The following is a 6,638-nucleotide window of genomic DNA, read 5'->3' as shown; positions in this document are numbered from 1 at the left end:
AATGCTATCCCTCCCCTAGCCCCCCATTCACTGACAGGTCCCAGTGTGTGATGTTGCTCTCCCTGTGTCCATGTGTTCTCATTGTTCAGTTCCCACTTATGAGTGAGAACATGTGGTGTTTGGTTTTCTGTTCCTGTGTTAGTTTGCTGAGAATGATGGTTTCCAGCTTCCTCCATGTCCCTGCAAAGGACATGAACTCATCCTTTCTTATGACTGTATAGTATTCCACGGTATATATGTGCCACATTTTCTTTACCCAGTCTATCATTGATGGGCATTTGGGTTGGTTCCAAGTCTTTGCTATTGTGAACAGTGCTGCAATAAACATACATGTGCATGTGTCTTTATAGTAAAATGATTTATAATCCTTTGGGTATATCCCCAGTAATGGGATTGCTGGGTCAAATGGTATTTCTAGTTCTAGGTCCTTGAGGAATCACCACACTGTCTTCCACAATGGTTGAACTAATTTACACTCCCACTAACAGTGTAAAAATGTTCCTATTTCTCCATACCCTCTCCAGCATCTGTTGTTTCCTGACTTTTTAATGATCACCATTCTAACTGGTGTGAGATGGTATCTCATTGTGGTTTTGATTTGCATTTCTCTAATGACCAGTGATGATGAGCTTTTTTTCGTATGTTTGTTGGCTGCATAAATGTCTTCTTTTGAGGTGTGTGTTTATATCCTTCACCCAATTTTTGATGGGGTTGTTGTTTATTTTCTTGTAAATTTGTTTAAGTTCCTTGTAGATTCTGGATTTTAGCTCTTTGTCAGATAGATTGCAAAACTTTTCTCCCATTCTGTAGGTTGCCTGTTCAGTCTGGTGATAGTTTCTTTTGCTGTGCAGAAGCTCTTTAGTTTAATGAGATCCCATTTGTCAATTCTGGCTTTTGTTGCCATTGCTTTTGGTGTTTTAGTTATGATGTCTTTGCCCATGCCTATGTCCTGAATCTTATTGCCTAGGTTTTCTTCTAGGGTTTTTATGGTTTTAGGTCTTACGTTTAAGTCTTTAATCTATCTTGAGTTAATCTTTGTATAAGGTGCAAGGAAGGGGTCCAGTTTCAGTTTTCTGCAAACGGCTAGCCAGTTTTCCCAGCACCATTTCTTTTTATTCCTCCAAGAGGTCATTCTGTTTTGGTAATGGGTGACTATGAGAGTAGAAACCACATTCCTTCTCAGGTCAATTTCCCAGTTTTATGTACACTTAGAGCATTTGTTGGCTTTCCTGCCAAGTATTTGGTATCATTAAATATAATAGATCCACTCATTTGTGAGTGTTCCATTTTGGTTCCGTGTGTAAAAGTTGTTGTAATCCATAGCATAAAACACTCAGAAATCACATCTCTAATGGAAACGTGTTTAAAAGCATTGACAGCGCTCCTTCTCTTAGGTGGCTGCCACAGGCTTTCCTTCCTCTTCAGAAAAAAATGCGAACAGAATCTGCAACGTTAAAAATGCATTTGTAACCATTTTATCGTCTCTCTTTTTTTTTCTTCTTTTCCTTTTAGTCCTCCACTTTTATTGTCTTTTCTCAACTCTCAATGAGACCTCAGGAATCCATTTAGCTTCTGCCCTGCTAAGACCGATCGGCTGATAGACTGGGAGGCCCATGAAAGCCACAGGTAAATTAATAGCAGAGCTAGTGCCTGCGAACCATGCCTGGCTGCTCTTGAAATCCTTCTGAAGCCTGAATTATTTGTATTAAGATAGGCCAGCACTCAGGCCCCTATGAGTCAATTCTTTGTAACAGTTGCCAATATTTTTATACCTGAGAGACCAGCTTCATTCTTTATTATTGCTCAGGAATCAATACTCCCATTGCCCTCACAAAATGCTATACAAGCATTATTGGCATTTCACTTGGCAGTGAAGGGTATCAACATCAATCTCGCCAACTGCACACCTCGCTAACCCTGCTCCACTCTCCTGCATCTATTTGTATTCCACCTGGGTTGTCCACGGCTGCTCTATTTGAATGGGAATCCTTAGCGTGGCCCTGACACATTCTGTGATAAGGAAATGGAAAGGCATCATTTAGCCCTTCACAGTAACAGTCCCTCTCCCTGCTCGTCTACCCATTGTGTGCTTGGAGGATTTGCAGTATTTAATAAAATATCATTTCCTACCATCCTGTGGTTTTCTAAAATTGCCATTTCAGAGCTCTTCATTAATAGCCAAATAGTAGCTTCTAATCCCATCCATTGGAAGTTACTGTGAATTTTAAAGTAATTTCTGGAGTTTGAAAATGGCTCTTAAAGTAACACATCTTCAAAAATAAAAACTTAAACACATGGAGGTGCCATGCGCACAAAGAGGCATGGTGGGAACTGCAGCTACATTTGTTCTAAATACTAAACATGCACACTGCCTTGGCTGTTTAGCAAACTCAGTAAAAATGCTGTTCACCCACATGTAAGTTCCCCTTGCATCATGCAATTTTGGGGCAATATCTAAAGGAAAACCATTATAGGGGATTCTGTCGTATGTCAGTCTCTTGCTGGGCATTATCAATATGTAGTAGATGTTTTATCAAAAGGGATATCCAGAACACATTTTAAAAAGTCTTGCAATTCAACAATAAAAGGAAAAATAGCCCAATTAAAAATGAGCAATGGCTATAGTGAGACACTGCTTCACACTTGTTATGATTATGATGGTCATTTTCAAAGAAAAAAAAAAATTACAAGTGTTGAAGAGGATGTGAAGCTGTTGGAACCATTGTGCATTGCTAGTGGGAGGTGTAAAATGGTGCAGCCGCTGTGGAAAACAATTTGGCAGTTCCTCAAAAACTTAAACACGAAATTACCACATAACCCAGCACTTCCGCTCCTAGGTATATACCCAAAAGAATTGGAAGCCGGAATTCAAACAAATAATTGTATGCCTGTGTTCAGTGCAGCATTATTTATACTCGCTCCAGGTGGGAACAACCCGTGTCTAACAACAGAGGAGCCCTCTCTCCCCTTCCCCCTTCTCCTCCTTTTTCCTTTTCCCTTTCTCTTCCCCTTCTTCCCTTTCTTCATTTTTTTGAGAGTCCTCCAAGAAAGGGATGAGGTTGATTCCTTTTTGTGGAATTACTAATCATTTGAGTTACTTGATGACATAAACATTTAGCAGTAATTCTACTCACCTAGGGACCTTGTTTAAAATTTACTTTTCCCGAACCCAATCCTGGAAGTAATGATTCAATATTTCTGAGATGGAGCTTAAGATCTGCACATTACAAAACTGACTAGGAATAATTCCTGTAGTGGAAGCTTAAAGCCTGCACACTCTGTGAAACTATAATGGAGGAAACCTCAGACCAATTGAATACTATGGAATGTAATATTTCCTTTCATTGGTATAATGACTTCTGACTGTGTTACAGCCACATTTTGCTATTGAATGAGACATTATACTTGCTATTATTCAAGAACTAAAACAGCTTTCCTCTTTTTAGGAAGAGTGGTCTGTAAATACTTGCTAGCTTGGGTCACTCTCTTGTTGCACATTTAGTAGAACTGGCCACAAGGATATTTAAAGTGATCATTTTGACAACATCTCTAAGTAATTCTTGGCCTAATAATAGGTGGATCTCTTCTATAGCCATGTAGCATTGGATTTATAAGAAGGGTCATTTTATTTCTAAACCTACAAATCATATTAACTCTTGCAAAATTTCAGGTCCTAAGAGATGACCAACAATCAGTTGCTTTGGGGCTGAAATCAGGGCCTGCCAAACACAGGATTCCAAAATAGGCAATCTTTTCTTCTTTTTTTCTCTGAGTTCCTCCTTCCCTCTTCATATTATGTAAGACCATTTATTTGTCAGATCAAATAAATTGCATCTAGAGCTGCCTTTGCTATATAATGAATACGATCTAGCAAAGTTACTCTATCTTTCCTCTCTTAAGATATAAACAAACTGACTGCATGATGCCCTGAGATTTGGAGTCATAGTAGAGAGATTCTTATTTTGGCTCTATCATTTGTTGGTAGAGTGACTTTATGCAAGTCATATGATTGCTCTGAGCTTCAGTCTCTTTCTCTGTCAAACGGTGTTGATGGTGATGTTGTTGATGATGATAATGGTGATGATGATGATGGTGGAGGCAATGATGATGATAGTAATGATGATGATGATGGTGACGATGATGGTGATGATGATGGTGGTGGTAATGGTGATGGTGGTAGTGATGATAATGGTAATGATGATGATTATGGTGATGATGATGGTGGTGGTGATGATGATTATGGTGATGCTGGTGGTGATGATGATGATGACAGTGATGGTGATGATGATGGTGGTGGTGATTATGATTATGGTGATGCTGGTGGTAATGATGATGATGGTGACAATGATGGTGATGATGATGGTGGTAGTAATAGTGATGGTGGTAGTGATGATGATTATGGTGGTGATGATGGTGGTGGTGATGATTATGGTGATGCTGGTGGTGATGATGATGGTGACGATGATGGTGATGATGATGGTGGTGGTAATAGTGATGGTGGTAGTGATGATAATTGTAATGATGATGGTGGTGATGATGGTGGTGGTGATGATTATGGTAATGATGATGATGGTGGTGGTGATGATGATGGTGGTGATGATTATGATGATGCTGGTGGTGATAATGATGATGATGACAATGATGGTGGTGATGGTGGTGGTGGTGATTATGATTATGGTGATGGTGGTAGTGGTGATTATGATTATGGTGATGCTGGTGGTGATGATGATGATGGTGATGATGATGGTGGTGGTAATGGTGATGGTGGTAGTGATGATAATGGTGATGATGATGATTATGGTGGTGATGATGGTGGTGGTGATGATGGTGATGGTGATGCTCGTGGTGATAATGATGGTGACAATGATAGTGATGATGGTGGTGGTAATGGTGATGGTGGTAGTGATGATAATGGTAATGATGATGATGATGGTGGTGATTATGATGGTGGTGGTGATGGTGATTATGGTGATACTGGTGGTGATGATGATGATGACAATGTTGGTGGTTATGATGGTGGTGGTAATGGTGATGGTGGTAGTGATGATAATGGTGATGGTGATGATGGTGGTGATGATGATGGTGGTGGTGATGATTATGGTGATGCTGGTGGTGATGATGATGATGACAATGTTGGTGATGATGATGGTGGTGGTAATGGTGATGGCAGTAGTGATTATAATGATAATGATGATAATTATGGTGGTGATGATGGTGGTGGTGGTGATGATGATTATGGTGATGCTGGTGGTGATAATGATGATGATGACAATGATGATGATAATGGTGGGGCTGCTGCTGGTGAGAATGATCATGATAATGATGGTGATACTGCTGCTGCTGATGAAGACACTTCACAGGACTGTTGTCAAGATTAAGATGCAGTGTGAATAAAATGAATTAGTGAGGTTTGTGAAAAGATCTAAAAATATAAAACACCAGAGTTGTTTTGTTTTTTAAATTGTATTTTAAATTCAGGAATGGGAATATTTGTATGCTTTGTTTCAAGGAGATATATTAGCCTAATTTTTGCCTCAAAGGACAGGAAAATATTTGAAAATTACAAATTGTATTTGTAGTCATACATATGTGTGAACCTATATTATGAAATCCTGTCAGTAATATTACATTTAAGAATTGCATTGGTTTCAGTGGAGGTAAAATGGCAAAGTTATTCATTCTTATCCAGGAGAGAAATAAGTGATTTTTGTTTGTATCACTTGAAACAATTTTCTGAAGGAATTTTGTTTTCTTAGAACCTCCATTCTTCAGGTATAAATAAAAATGGCTTTGAAAAGATAATTGTTCACTTGGTTTGTAATTTGGATATCAAAAGAAAAGACTTTTCTGAATTTTTATATATTGTAGATGTTCTCCTCACTAGACCTTAATTTTTATAATTATTTTCAGAAAAAAATGAATTCATTATATTTTTTAAAGTAAAAAAAGTCCTGGAATAGGAGTTGGAAACTTTTAACTCTCCAGTTTTGTCATGTGTTAAACGTGTTACCATAGGCGAGTTAATTAACTACTGATCATTAATCTTCTTCGCTGTTAAATGACTATAAAACAGACTTAACCTATTTCATGTGGCCGCTAAAGGCAATTACAATATTTGTGAAAATACTTTGTAAATGATCAAGTTCTGTATAAATGGAAAGTGCCATATTTTTCTCAATCTAGGATATTAGCAATCATAAGATGTACCATTAGTTACATTCCATTAAGAACAAAAATGCTGCCAATTTAAGTATAAAAAGTGACATACTGTTGTTTGATGCATAAATGGGTCATACCAGCCTCTTTAGTTTTGAATGTCCTTTAATTTATTTTAAGCTATATGGCAGTACTTATTGCTTTCAATTGTTTTGTTTAGTAGAATGTAGGCAATCTTTTTCTGCATGTAAACCAGTAACAAAGTATAACAAAATGCCCTGTATATTTTTAGATCTAGTAAGTCACTTGATTGTTGCATTGCAAGAAAACACAGAATTGTAGTCATTCGTCCTATGGCAAGTATTTGCTCTGCTAATCTTAGATATATGTATTTTTTTGCTGTTTCCATGTTTATTTATAATAGTTTCATTTCACTGCTAAATCAAAGTGCACTATTTTGAAGACATTTTAAAATGACAATT

The 6,638-nt window shown here is 37.7% G+C and overlaps 1 pseudogene; it reads right to left on the bottom strand.

Moving 5' to 3' along the window:
* Positions 1–4,396: 4,396 nt before the first annotated feature.
* LOC105551590 lies at positions 4,397–4,600 on the bottom strand (annotated as a pseudogene).
* Positions 4,601–6,638: the final 2,038 nt, after the last annotated feature.

The sequence above is a fragment of the Mandrillus leucophaeus genome, unplaced genomic scaffold, assembly GCF_000951045.1.
Source record: "Mandrillus leucophaeus isolate KB7577 unplaced genomic scaffold, Mleu.le_1.0 Scaffold529, whole genome shotgun sequence".
NCBI classification, from domain to species: domain Eukaryota; kingdom Metazoa; phylum Chordata; class Mammalia; order Primates; family Cercopithecidae; genus Mandrillus; species Mandrillus leucophaeus.
Note: the sequence above shows the minus strand (reverse complement) of the source record. Positions and strands in the feature narration are given on the sequence as shown.